At 37.1% G+C, this 15669-nt stretch overlaps 2 protein-coding genes across 5 annotated transcripts in view; one reads left to right on the top strand and one right to left on the bottom strand.

Annotated features, from left to right (window-relative positions):
• Positions 1-15669, top strand: part of LOC106052640 (integrator complex subunit 13-like) — a 190973-nt gene that overhangs the window by 81139 nt on the left and 94165 nt on the right. The window lies entirely within an intron of this gene.
• Positions 1-15669, bottom strand: part of LOC106052614 (FMRFamide-activated amiloride-sensitive sodium channel-like) — a 94902-nt gene that overhangs the window by 69875 nt on the left and 9358 nt on the right. The window lies entirely within an intron of this gene.

The raw sequence follows: 15669 nt of genomic DNA, 5'->3' as shown, positions 1-15669 counted from the left end.
TTTATTTTGTTTTTGATGTGGGTTTCTTCATGTGAGAATTGCTTGGATTATTATGGCAATGAGAGATTATTCGACCGTTTTGACTTTCTTTTCTTATCAAAACATCAGTTGTTACATCTGTCCCATAATTCATCACTGTCATCAATAAGCAAATACTAAAGTCTTGTGTGATTCCCTGACCCTAACGTTGAGCATTTTCATAGCAATAATTGACATCAAAATTTTTCACTTGAAGATTTTTTCCCTCACACGCTTTCTACTTTTTCCATTTTTTTAAAAAACATTTTATCTTCACCCAACATTTGTAAACACTTTTAATTATTTCAAACTGCTTATCTCAGCTTATGATGATTTGAATGTTAAAAAACAACAACCAACCTATCGCCTCCTAAGCTCATCCTGTTCTCAATCTTCACGTTTTTTTGTTCTTCTTAAGTCGAGATTCAAACTCCATCGTTTTTTTTCTTTACTTCGTGAATTCCTTACAGTCCGTTCCTTGTTTGAAGAGCACTCTTGGACAGAAGAGATTTTTCTCTTATGATTTGTTTCCCCTTCCCAATGCACTATTTGACTTTGTCCTAGCCAACGGAATAAGCATCTTTGTTTTATCTTTGAAAGTATTTCATTAGATTGTTCTCTCTCTGTCGTTGAATTATTTACAAATGTTTTATATCTACTTCACTTTTTAATTGTATGTATCAAGTTGTTCCCGAATAGTGAGCCTCTATTAATGTTACATATGCAAAGAGTTAGCTTTCTACCTTTTCAAAACTTTCTGATCTTATATGTAGTGAAATCCCCAAACATGTAAGAGCGTTTCATTCATTTAACAAAGACTACATCCATGTATATAGTGGTTCAGAAATTCAGAAACTCTTTTGTTAATTTTTTCCTCTCTCCCTCCCCCCCCCCCTTTTTTTTTTTTGTTTTTGTAAAGGGATGCAGATCTAACCTTCTTTTTACAATTTTTTAAGTCTTTTGGTACCCCCCCCCCTTTTTTTTTTCCCCCTTTTATTTAAGATACATAAAATTATAAAATCTCAAAATATGGGCTCTTACTTTTTTTTTTTTTGGTGTGGAATTATTTGAACATTTCGTTCGCAATCGTATTGAAGACTTTGAATTGATGTAACTTGCAACTCAACATTTCACTTCAAAACTCGGAGACCCAGAATTGGTTCGTTTGAAATGTTTTTTTCAACTTCAAAGCCGAAGACTAGAGTAGACTCATTTGGTGTCGATTGCGCTTGATCAATCTTAGGTCGGCTGAGTTAGGCGTAATGAGCCTGATCTTACTAAAGATGCGCCTGATCAGCGATGCGACAAGGAACTGATCAATCCAGCCAAGTGTAGACTATACGATTTCTGAGTGGAAAATCTTACTGCTAAATACTTTGATCAGTCTATTTGTGTGTATTTGTGTGGGCGAGTGTGTGTCAGTGATTTGTCATTATCAATCGTCTCTGGTTAATTATATAATTGGAAGCGAACTTTTGATCTGCACTATTCGTCGTCTGACAGCATTGCGGTTTGAGACGCTCTAAGACTCTTGGATGAAAGAAAATAATGACTTTACAGGAAGCTACGAATTTTACGAATATCACGTGTAGTTGACAAATTCAATGTTACGGTGCTATGTTCTACAATACCTTTGGTGCACAAGAGAATAGTGTAAGAGTGAACAATTTAGGGTTAGGAAATTGTGTTAAATGAAGGAATTATTTTTTTGCCAGCTAAAAAATGAAAAATTCGCTTTGGCATGTGTGTTTACTCGCTTGCTAGTGTGTGTGTGTGTTTTGTTTAAAATACGTGTGTTATCTGGTTAACTTCTTTAACCGTTAAATCATAGAAATACTAGAACAAAAAACGTTTCATTTTGTCGTAATAGTGCCCCGCTTCCCCTTAAAAACGGTTCCTGTTGATTTAGTGCTGTCTTCGCGCCCCCTCTGACATGTTTAAATCCCCAAAACTTGAAAAGCCTAATTCCATGTCTCCCCAGTGGTCCCAGTGTTCCCAGTCAACGTTATAGGCACCATCTCAGTTTACAAAAACAGTCTAGGTCTAGGATCAGCGATGAATGTTTGCTATGATGAGAACCTCATCTATGGATACAAAATGGCTATTCCAAAACGCGTGCCGCTTGCCCATGTCTGTTAGTCTCTATGATTCTCAGTTCATTTTCTGCTCTGTAGAAGTTGTTTAGACAACGACATGATAAGAATTATAACTTTTATTTCTTCACACGAAATGTGTATTTCTTCCCACGGAAGCTAATAAATACTAGATACTTTCCCTTACAGACACGACTACTTCCCCATTTCTAGACTATTTGTGAGTTGTCCAGCAGCATTACTAGTAGAACAATTGGGACACGAAAACGTCAAAACAGACACTGCAGAAGTAGAGAAGAGAGACGGATGCTGGATATTCGCGCCACTCCCACCAAAATTTGAACAGCGCCGTTGAACTCTGGGCCTGTTTTAAGTTCGTCGCAAGCCCCAGGCAATTTCAAACTGATTCTGTTGAGATTCACGTTATGGCGTTGTAAAAATATATTTACATTTTTCTTAGTTGAACTAAACAGTTATTTGGTTAGACATTTTCAAATGTGTTTGGCAATCATAAAATATCTCTTTAGTGATGTAATCAGTACACCAGATGCAATACTTGACTGAGCGAAGCACATAAAAAAAAATTCGAAAATGTTAATAGCAATAAAATACTGCTATAACTTAGCAATCAACCTCAACGAAAGTGATATAAAATAGAACATTTAATAATCAATTATAAACTGGATCTAGAGCCAAACTAATAATCACATCTCAGGCCTTCTTGTTTACATCTCTAATCATCGGCCATCTTCCTTCCTCTGTTCTCTATCGTATCCTCTGGTACACAATGTCGCGCCAAATGACAGTGCGTAATGTAGAGTCATAACAATACTGTTGGAAACATAAGCAGAGTAAAGTTGACCATTCATACCTTGTGTTATGAACATAAAGATAAGAGAGTCGAGAACCATGTCTGTATAGTATGGCTTTAATACACTGAATGACTACACAACACACATTTCGTGAACACATTCTCACGGACGAGTTACAAGCACATGTAAACATAAGAACGACAACCGATACAGAATACAATTTTCATAACACCTTGCGATCTATGAGTGAGCAGATGATGTAAAGCTCATTTGTTTCTATGGCCGACGTTAACGAGGGTGCAATTTAGCGAGCACAACGACCAACCGCATTTATTCCTCAACGTATTTCACGTAGCCTTTAGAGAGGGGGCTTAACTCTGGCGCGTCCTAACAATCAAAATTTAAGTCCTCACCAGGATACAAACTCGGAGGCCAAGCGCTTTACCATTTCGCCCTGGTTTCAACCACCACGCCCTGGTTCAATCAGTATTGTGTACGTCATTGTTAGTCTTTCTTCCATCTTGTTCAACTTGTATCTCAACCTTCGACCTCTTTCTATTTCTAAATTACGTTTGACTTACGTGAATATCTCTCCAAGGTGTTCGAGAGGATTGAGTCTAACACTAAACAACTTTATCTTCCCTTACACGTACAGAATATAACATAAATAACCTGGTTAGCCGTCTTCTCCCGTCTTGCATAGCTTGCACACTAAGACGTCCTAATAGATGATTACCTAGACAACAATGTTACTATTTATTAAAGTTCTATATTCTATACCTTATTTTCGGTCTATGTTTGAAGGTTCTCAGTACATTGTACCTCTTGTGTGAGACTGCCATTAAGCCCACAAGTGATTAAATCTTTGATAATCAGGTGCTGCTCATTTATAGAATGTATTGTTCGGATAGAACTAGTGAGCAATGTAAACACTGTTTAGCTAAACGTTTATCTCAAGTGTGTGTATAGTATGAAGCGAGTCGGTTGGGTAAACACAATAAAACGATGGAAACGATATAAGGAGTAGTGATACGTGATACACGAGTTTTGGGAATACGAGATAGAAGGAGTAGTGATACGTGATAAACGAGTTTTGGGAATACGAGATAGAAGGAGTAGTGATACGTGATACACGAGTTTTGGGAATACGAGATAGAAGGAGTAGTGATACGTGATAAACGAGTTTTGGGAATACGAGATAGAAGGAGTAGTGATACGTGATAAACGAGTTTTGGGAATACGAGATAGAAGGAGTAGTGATACGTGATAAACGAGTTTTGGGAATACGAGATAGAAGGAGTAGTGATACGTGATAAACGAGTTTTGGGAATACGAGATAGAAGGAGTAGTGATACGTGATAAACGAGTTTTGGGAATACGAGATAGAAGGAGTAGTGATTCGTGATACACGAGTTTTGGGAATACGAGATAGAAGGAGTAGTGATACGTGATAAACGAGTTTTGGGAATACGAGATAGAAGGAGTAGTGATACGTGATACACGAGTTTTGGGAATACGAGATAGAAGGAGTAGTGATACGTGATAAATGAGTTTTGGGAATACAAGATAGAAGGAGTAGTGATACGTGATAAACGAGTTTTGGGAATACAAGATAGAAGGAGTAGTGATACGTGATAAACGAGTTTTGGGAATACGAGATAGAAGGAGTAGTGATACGTGATAAACGAGTTTTGGGAATACGAGATAGAAGGAGTAGTGATACGTGATAAACGAGTTTTGGGAATACGAGATAGAAGGAGTAGTGATACGTGATAAACGAGTTTTGGGAATACGAGATAGAAGGAGTAGTGATACGTGATACACGAGTTTTGGGAATACGAGATAGAAGGAGTAGTGATACGTGATAAACGAGTTTTGGGAATACGAGATAGAAGGAGTAGTGATACGTGATAAACGAGTTTTGGGAATACGAGATAGAAGGAGTAGTGATACGTGATAAACGAGTTTTGGGAATACGAGATAGAAGGAGTAGTGATACGTGATAAACGAGTTTTGGGAATACGAGATAGAAGGAGTAGTGATACGTGATAAACGAGTTTTGGGAATACGAGATAGAAGGAGTAGTGATACGTGATAAACGAGTTTGGGGAATACAAGATAGAAGGAGTAGTGATACGTGATAAACGAGTTTTGGGAATACGAGATAGAAGGAGTAGTGATACGTGATAAACGAGTTTGGGGAATACAAGATAGAAGGAGTAGTGATACGTGATAAACGAGTTTGGGGAATACAAGATAGAAGGAGTAGTGATACGTGATAAACGAGTTTGGGGAATACATAGTACTGGCGGATGGGACAAGCCAAAAAAAATCTAATATTGACGGGTATATTTTTGAAAGAAAAATGTCTGAGAGAAGAGACTAGGAGAATGTTCTTGACGTTAAAAAAAAACAAAACTAAGTCTTTTAAGAATTATTTACACAATTAGATTGAAACAAGTTGGACAAGCCCCCCCCTCTCCTCCCTATTGGGTTGACACGCCCACTGAAAGTTAATCCCAGATTCAACCTGTTAGTTTTTCAGCTCTTGAAAACGTGACGATTCATTCCCTTATTTTTTTTTCTTCTTCTTGAGCCCCCCCCCCCAATCCCCCCTCCCCCCCCCCCTCCACCAATTTCTTCTTGCCTCTATTTCATTCTCTTCTCTTACATAACGACAAGGTTCCATCTCAGTTCTTAGCCCGATTCAGGGGCACACAATCCCGGAAAACTCAGTCGGCTAGTTATCCCTCCTGTATAAGCCGCAATTCACTGGAAAAGCTTATATTATTCTCTGCTTCTTAAGAAGAGAAGCCTAGTTTTTTTCTCAACACCTTTTCGTGTGTGTGTGTGCGTGTTGATAGATTTTAAAAAAATTCAGTGTCTTGCATTGATTTTAGAGTGTGGAGTACTGAGGGTCTTTAATGTCTGCATGGATGTGAATAGCATTGTCACCGAAAGTAATCGGTAAAGTGTTAATTACTGCTTGTCTCCCTGAGTGCCCAGGAAATACAAAGAAAATACATGTACATGATGATGTAAACCTCCTTTACTTTTCCCCAACTCATAGGCGCCCTAAAGATCACGAAAGTAGAAAATATTTATCTTCACCAGGATTCGAACCTGGGACTTATGGTTCGGAAGCCAAACGCTTTGCCACTCAGCCACCGTGCCTTAATATTGTTTACATTTGAATAAGGATTCAATATGTAGACATTAAATGTAAGACTTTTTATGACACACCTTTATATTGAAATGACGTGTTATTGTTCCGTTTTTTGTTTTATAGCTTCAAACATAGAGGACAACTAACTGATGTAGGGGTATTAGATCATTTAGGAAACAATTTTGAATTTATCTTCTATTTATAAATATACATAGATTCAACTTGAAACGAGATAATAGTAATAACACAAGATGAAATGATAATTTTAACCAAATTTAACTCACGGCAAATACATGTCTCTACTGTCTCTCGTCTATGGTTTGTTTTCTCTTCAACTGTCGCACCAGTCCTTTAAATTCATTTCAACTACGACAGACCACCTCGTGATTTCATTAGAAACTCTTCATCCTACACAACCGAAAACATCCGCTCCCCATTTCTCATAGTTACACCATAAACTCGCACGAAGGTAATTTGAAAACACGTGCACTTGATGCGTACTTTTCTGGAGCGATGAAATGAAACAAAGTTTTGTTCGCGTGTCATCCACTGCACGCCAGCCATTGATTACTGACACCTGGCTTCAAGCAGTGACTAGCTGAATACTATTTCTACATCACAGTTACCGCTGCAACCATCCTGACCTGTTAGTGTCTGATCGTTGGAAAAGAGAGTGTTTACTGGTAGACATAAAGGAAGATCTGGTTTGGCTGCTACATTTCATTGTGACAAAAAGGGGGGGGGGTCACTCTGTAACGAACGTGGTAGACGTGGTGTGACTGTAATCAGTTCTTCCCCCTCTTTCCATTTGTCTGTAATGTCCTCTCTCTCTTTCTCTTTCTCTCTCTCTCTCTCCCCTCTCTCTTTCTTTCTTTTATATATGAAACTACATATGAAATAACTTGATGCCGAGCGATTGAAAATTATCTTTCATTTCACTTCAAAACTTTTGCTAGTCAGTGATAGTCTCTTTGACTTTCACCATTCGTTTACCACTTGTATCCCTCTTATGCAATAGTCATTTGTAGTTACATTGAAATATCTATATATATATCCTATACAAACACACACACACACACTTTATCTATACTATAAAGTAGAATGTGAGGTGTAGGCCCCTATGTATGTTACTTATAGACATCAAAACCGCTTGACCAATCTTGATAAAACTTGGCAGGAATGTTTCTTGGGTACCAACTTAGACCTTAATGTATGTATCGTAGCCCTAAAACAAACTTAAGACCCTAAAAAAAAAAATAAAGTTGTCCGACTCTATTACAGCTATAGTATTTTATGGATCTAGGCCATGTCTACAATGTTGACATGAGAAAAGATCGAAAGGATTTAGACCTAGATCTAATTTTAAGAAATACACTTTGCGCAGATAGTTTTTTACTTTGACACATGAAAATACAAAAGAAGATCCATTGATTTCATTATGTAATAAAATTAACCTTCAATTTTGTGTTTCAAAAGCATTTTTTACACAAATTAGTTCCTTATATCTGTGACTACAGATTTCCTGACGAACATTCTTTCATTAGACAATACCGTAATGAATCGCGTACTAAAAATTAATTCGTTTAATTGTTTACTTTATAATCCCATCCCTAGATCTAAGACTCTAATTCAACTCTAAGATGATAAAACTTCTCTTCGCACAGATAGTTTTATACTTTAACACATAAACATATTAATTAAAGTCCATTCACTTCATATTTTGATCAAATAAACATTCAAATTTGGTTTTCTAAAGCTACACTCGCTTACGAAAGCTGCGAAGCCGAGTTGAGATAGGCCTAGATCTATATTCATTCATGAATCGCGTACTAAAAATTATTTCGTTTAATTATTCACTTTATAATCCCATTCATTTAACAAAGCTATCGCTCTTTTCGTTTTTAATAGATAAGAATGTATCGACTTCGGGTAAAACGATTTTCGCAAAACTAATTTTATTTTCGTAGCGAAAGAGAAATAACGTGAAAGGATCATTAGCTAAGTTTAACATACATCTAAATCCAATCCACTAGATTATTCAAAAGCATTTTTTACATAAATTAGTTCCTGATATCTGTGTGACTACAGATTTCCTGGCGAACATTCTTTCATTAGACATTACCAAATGGTTACACATTAACACATCTCTCTACTGAGTCTATTCCTAGGCCTAGGTCTAAAACTTGTATTGAACTCTAAGATGATAAAACTTCTTTTCGCAAAGATAGTTTTATGCTTTAACACATAAACATACTAATTATTGTCCATTCATTTCATATTTTAATCAAATTAACATTCAAATTTGTTTTTCTAAAGCATTTTTAATACATTCGTTCGCTGTTCGCTAAAGCTGCGTAGCCGTGTTGAGATAGGCCTATATTGATTCATGAAAAAAGTTCACGCATGCACAGCACAGAATGAACTCTATAAAAGCCAATTTTTAACTCTAGATTAGTGTAGACTTAGATCTATGTCTACCTCAAGATCTACTTTATACTTTAACACATGAACATAGAAAATTTAGTCTATTCATCTCAAATTTTAATCAAATATATGTAGGCCTACAAGCAAATGTTTTAATTTGAAAAAAAAATGGATTTAAGCCTATTAGCTATTTTGATTTGATAGCTTCATTCACACTATTTTTACATTGACACATTCGCTTTACTTATTACATTATTATTTCGTTTAATTGTTTACAAAACACTCTCAGTGACTATATCGAAAGTAATGCGCAAATAAAGACCCGCGGGTCGCGGGTAATATATGTCTAGTACTTTATAAAAATATTAAATATTAATTTTTTTTTTTTTGAGTAGAGATTTAGTCATTATGTAGTAGCGGAAGTAGTGTATTTTTTTTTTAAATTGTATATTCGCCTTAGTTATTAAATTGTTCTACCATATAGGCCCTCTTGTATAGTAAATTAGGCGTTAAGGTTGACTTACATGGTATCTTGAACTTAGTGCCAAAAAATTATTCAACTGCTATTCTGATGTTTATGTAGGTTGTTTCCCCTGGAAATCCTCTTGACCAGACTACAACATGGCAATGAGGCTCAACCGCGTTAGCCGCGTTCTAGTCTGGTGCTTTGTGGACATAAAAGTCAATTATCGTTTGCAATATAAATCCAGGGACCATGAACAACAGACGACCTGTAGTTATACAAGATTTAAACACGTCACATAAAACATGTATCATCCTGTCTACGTTATATGTTTTAATTGCAATGGATTGGTTTAGAAAAAGACAATTCTTATATATAACTTTCCCCTTAACAATCAGTGTTAGAGGAAACAGGAAAATGCAGCTAAAGCTCCAATCTACGCATTCTAAGCTCCAATCTACGCTCTCTAAAACTCCACTTACAAAGCAATAAAACACCACTCCAGATCAAACACTACTCAGGCCAGTTTCTCTCTCTCTCACACATATATACATAGAAGAACGCTGCAGGCCCACCCCCCATACATTCCACTCATCTTCCCCTAATGTCTGTGTTCCAATTGACAAATATTTGTTTTCTATTAACCCTAAAGATGTCTCTGCCATTCTTAGTTCGTGTTGTCCTTCTTTAGTTTAGCTTTTTTTTTTTATTTATTTATAGTTATTTCTCCCCCTCCCCGATATTTCAGCATAAAGTCAATGGACATTTGGGTCTGACTGAGATAGAAATGGAAAGATCAAGTTGTGCGCGCGTGTGGGAGGGGATTGGAGGCAATGCCGTGAGACTCTAATTGTTTTATGTTGAAAAATAACTTGTTGTGGGCTGAGTTGTTTGCGTGCCACGAAAAGTTTTTGGTATTTCTGGGACTGCTGATGTCTCCTGTGAGTGAGCGCACTCCCCTTGTTTTGAGCATTTCAATGACTTTGCCGGCATTGACTAGACGCTAGACTAAATTACTGATCCTGCTGTAGATGAAATGTTTTATAGGAATCTCTAGAATATTGTTGAATATGTTAAATGTTCACAAGATCATCTCAAAGGTCAAATATCTAGCGGACTCCGTCAAGATGTGTGTAGTAGTGTTATCTCTGTCAAGATGTGTGTAGTAGTGTTATCTCTGTCAAGATGTGTGTAGTAGTGTTATCTCTGTCAAGATGTGTGTAGTAGTGTTATCTCTGTCAAGATGTGTGTAGTAGTGTTATCTCTGTCAAGATGTGTGTAGTAGTGTTATCTCTGTCAAGATTTGTGTAGTAGTGTTATCTCTGTCAAGATGTGTGTAGTAGTGTTATGGAGTCTTTGCCTATGTGTTTGTTTCCTAGGTGATATAGAAAGGAAGCATTTATTGTTAGTTGAAGAGAGAGAGAAAGAGGGCATTAATTTAATGTATGCAAGCTAAGCAGCACTGTCGTAAGCTGTGTTATGTACTCCAGAAGACTTCAGAACACCAGAGTGTAAGGACATGTTTGGATTGTTAGATTTGTTTAAAATAAAATTTTATTTCATTTCATCTTGAGCAAAATTTGTAAATTTGTCTATATTGCAATAAGAGTTATGTTGAGTTTTGTCCACAAAGAAGTTAGTCAAGATATTTCAAGTTTTAAAATACGCCTACTGCGGTATAGTTGTCTACCAGCAATCGGGTGCTATAAGTCAACGACCAGTAGCATATATTTTGCCATACTACTCCATGCCACACATTCAATGTTAACTTCCTACTTCATGTAGACTCACGTTGAATGAGAAAAAACACGTTTGGGCGTCGAGTTTATTACAGCAATTTATTGAACTTGAATACAATCCAATCTTTATATGCTGCGAATCTTGGACGCTGATTGCAGAAATAGAGATGAGGATCCTAGCAATGGAATTGAGATGCTGCAGAAGGATCCTAGGTATCGCATTTAGAGACCGCATCACAAATGAAGAGATTAGAGACAGGATTAGTACTGCGATCGGACCTTACGATGACCTGATAACTACTGTCAGAAAATGCAAACTAAAACTCAATGGCAGTATTGCTAGGCCCTCAGGGCTCGCAAAAAACTTTCATTCAGGGAACAGTACCAGAAAAAAGAAGAAGAGGCAGACAGAGAAAGCGATGGGAAGACAACATAAAAGAATGCCATTGAAATAGATTATATTCATTATATTCAAAGCAAAACGCAGATAGGAATGAAGAAAGCGGTCAACATATCTTGTATGGTGCCCATACGGTCCAACAGACTAAGGGATAGGTGAAGGTGGTAAATATAATCCAGTCAAAAAGCACAGTTAATATATGTATATATAACACTAACACAGTATTTATACAAAACCTAATTTATTTGACAGTGCTCAGAACAAGAATGGCGATGAGACGAACTTTGACTGAAAAAAAAAACAAACCTAAATGAATTTTCTCTGACATGCTATTATTTATCGACCTTTTTGTTTTTCGATTCTTTCGCGACTATTCCAGAAGTTCTGGTTGGTTCTTTGGGCCGTGTTCTTCTTGTTCTAGCTACGAAGAAGTATTCGCTGCTTGAGCTTTAAGTTTGTCTAGCTATGTTTAGCTAAGCGAAACATTTGATCGAGATCTAGATCTAGTTATGCATGGACCCGTGTATCGTCTGGAATTGTTTTCGTATTCGGTTCTACAAACCTTTTAACAAACAGTTAAACACATTAATGACGCACACCGCCCTGTTGATAGGTTACAAACATTCGTTTACCTTAAACAAATGTTCGAAGTGGACATTAGATACCTCCACGCTGACCATTCACGAATAATCCCATCACAAAGAAGACCACTCAATAGTTTCATTGAGCATATCAGTCAATGACTAGTTACTATGGTCGAAGGTTGGTCGAAGTATCTAAATATTACAAAGATGATTTCTCCCCACATTGTGTTGTAAATTATTTTTTTTTCATAATAATAATAAAGTGGCAGCATCGATATGGGAGCTAATCAATATTGACGAATGTTGATTAAATGATGTGTTTATCTATAATTAGATCTGCTAGATAAATATCTGTGATTGTATTTAATCAATAAATATTTTTGTTCTTATTTCTTATAACATGTAATAAACTTTTATCCAAAGTACACATTTTTAAACTCTAGATCCCAATAGGTATCTACGCATAAGAAAGAATAACTCTTTCTGGCGTGAAGAATGAGTCTTGTCCCCTAATTTTTGTGCGCAATACATGTTATATCACTCATACACACACAGGCACGCACAGATATAGCTTTTAACTAGAGACATTGACACTCTTTGTTCAGGCTTCCCATTAAACATCATTTATAGATCAACTAGACCTCTAGATCCTTCTCCACTGAATCACACCTGTACCACCTAACCAAGGTTTAATGGGGAAAAAATATCCCGTTTATTTTTTTATTTTTTTTGTGAAGTTCAATCTATCTGGACACCTTGCTAACCAGGCGATAGTGTTAACCACTTGTTAACGCTGTCCATACTATATGTATCTTGTATTATGCTGACATAAGACTTGAGTGGCATTGCAGGCATCTCTCTGGTATTGAGATAATGCTAGGGCCCAGCACTCACCTCGTCACCTCACCTGAAGATGCCGCCCAGCTAATTATCGCCCCGCGTCCCGTTTCTTTATTTGGCCAGCACGTCTCCAGCTGTGAGCCATCCCCATGAATTCACATCTCATCAGTGCGTGTGTATTAGTTCCGACAGCTTGGCCCATCACGTGATCGATATGGACACGCGCACAGACACTCACATTATTCACTACCTTCATATTCTTTGTAGTGAAATGTCTGTTTTGGTCATGTTTATATGACTTGTGAAGCTAGGGGCTAGCGCTTGAGTCTCGCATACATGCATACATACATATATACATCGCTGGAATGGGCTTCAGGCGGATTCCTAAAAAACAACACAAGAAATCATTTTGATTACAAATGTGGATAGACGAACAACGGGTAACAAATATGACCTTTGTCGGGCTACCTAGGTTGAGCTTTTCGTTATTTGTTTTTACTCTCATCCGGAGAATGTCCCCATGTATACACAAAAGTCTACTGTCTCCTACGTGAGACTGTCGCTATTGAAGTCTCTCATGGACATTCTTCTGAGTGTTTCTAGAATCGTTTTCTTTGCCCACCATACGTTAGCCTTTAACTGGCCGGAGGGAAGCTTCGTTATGATGCCAGAAACATGGCGTGCCCATGGAAGTTGAGACCGCATTAGTATGTTATGCACAATTTGTAGACCAGCTTTATGGAGTACTTGAGTGTCAGGAGTCCTTTCCTGCCATTTGATGCTAAGAATCCTTCTGCTGCAGGCCATGTGGGTATATTACAATTCTCTGGCATGTCTTTTGGTTATGACCCTTTATCTTACAGCATTTCATTGTTTTAAAGTAGAGACCATGTCCAATATATACATTTAATTGTTTGGAAGAATGATATGCCTTTTCCTTCGGTGATGCTTGCTGCTCCATATATAATTAGACAGTCTGCCAACGCATGTACTTAGCAGTAAAATATACTAGTTAGTTGGGGAAAAAAATGACAATACAGGTTTAATAGTCAATGTCCATTATCACCCCTAGCTCATAAATAGTAAAACGATGCAGCCACCACACGACATCCCACTGTGTAATGTTCTTGAACTCATTGAATACATGTACAACCATGCTGTTTGTATTTTCCTCTTTCAGTGGCCATTGCATTTGCTGCTGTGGGGTAACAAGTTTTGAGTTTTATGTCGTTGTTCTAAGTGCGAGCCATTTTCATTGTAAGCTCCAACATTATGTGCAGGTATTGAAACCGACAAGTGCTTGATATGCCACTTGCGGGGCACCTCGTGCTAGCCTCACGTGCAGTTCTTATCATTTCTTTTGCTTATCGGAGATGCCATGTTAGCTTTATGTGAATTAGCATGTGGGAAGAATATAAAAATTATGGGCTTGTTAAATTGCTGTCAGAAGCTTTACGTAACATTCCATTGGCTTGAAGCTCTCTTGACCTTATTGCAGCGCCCCCCTGTGTAAACGTCCGTTAATGGAAGGGGATACATCGAAGATAAAAAAAAACCTGATCAGGTGTAACATTGATAAAACAATGAGTCTCTCTCTCTCTCTCTCTCTCTCTCTCTCTCTCTCTTTCTCAACATTGCGATTAATTGAAAAGATTTAGAAGATCTCTACATAAAAGAAAAACATTAACGCTAGAATGGAAAACACCTGACCATTGTAAAAAAAATACTAAAAACAAACCCCTCTTAAAACGACTAGAGGTAAATGTGTTAGTAGTTCTACGTTGCACTCCCTTGTCTCCCTTCAAGGTGGCTGTTTTATTTCCTCACTACACCTAGCCCTCCTCCTTTTCCCTACTCTCCTCTCCGGTAGATTTCCATTGGAAGTTATCTACTTCTTGCTCTGGTCAACACAAAGTCAACGAAAACACTTGACATAGACATTGTCAATAGAATGCGAGTAATGGATTTAATAATAATTTTAAAAAAAACGAGGGATTAGAAATATTTCTTTGTTATTATTTCACGACTACGTATATCTTGTTTTAAAACTTAAATAGACCCGGGAACAACTGTTAGTCTACATTACGTGGATGTCGCAAAATATACAGGTCGTAACTGGGTTGGCATAGTCTTTTGAAACACTGCTCTTGTCCTCAATCTTCAGAATCGAAGGCATTGTTATTATTAATTTATAACTATTACTATTATTATTACTATTTTTATGGTATCTTGGGTAAATGAATGTGTGAGAAGTAGCCAATTGCAATGCTTTTCAGGAGATAATCGCTACGATTGTTGGCCGAGCACTGACGTTTCATGTTCTCCTTGCAAGTTCATGGTAAATTTAGTGAACAGCAATAGCCACAAGTAGTGATGTACAAAGGCTCGATTGCAACTCTTTTTAGCACAATAAAACAAATGATACAATCTTATTGAGTATGCACATAAAGTTTTATTGTACTTAGCCATTACCAATGTTTGTAAACAAAGAAAACTTCCCTGTAATCCTTTTGTGTGTGTGTGTGTATATATATATATACATATATGTAATAGTATTTAAAGGAGCCATTGAAAAATATTTCTAAAAAACAAATACAGTCTTTGTGGTCACGTTGTATACATATGTGCTGGCGGGGGGGGGGTGAGAGGGGATAAGCGAATCAATAAACTGTCTCTTTATTTAATGATTGCTTCCATTGGATCCGTGAAAAGGTCGAGAAGCTTGATCTAACAAGGCCCGTCTTGCAGGAGGGTACTCACACATCTAGAGCTAGTGTAGTATTCTTTTTATCTGAGACAAAAAGGGAAGGGTGTTGAATGTATAAGTGTCCTGCATTGACTGTGTCTTGAAAAGTGTCAGTAGTTCGGTCTGTCACTTATGATGGAACTCTGGAACCTAAGGATCAGCATCATCACCTCAGACCAGCGATTTAACATATTCTGGATGTTATAAACACGTGACTAGTGGCTTATGGAAACAAATTTAAAAAAAATGTGCAATACATAAAGTACATGTGCTACGCTTTATCACTCGTACACACACATACACGCACGCACATAGTCTATATAGACAGAAACAACAACAACAATTTAGTGATGAAAACACACACACGTCACACGACTATTGACG

The sequence above is a fragment of the Biomphalaria glabrata genome, chromosome 4 (assembly GCF_947242115.1).
Source record: "Biomphalaria glabrata chromosome 4, xgBioGlab47.1, whole genome shotgun sequence".
Classification (NCBI taxonomy): Eukaryota; Metazoa; Mollusca; class Gastropoda; family Planorbidae; genus Biomphalaria; species Biomphalaria glabrata.
The sequence above is the reverse complement of the archived record's forward strand: the minus strand, read 5'-3'. Positions and strand labels throughout refer to the sequence as shown.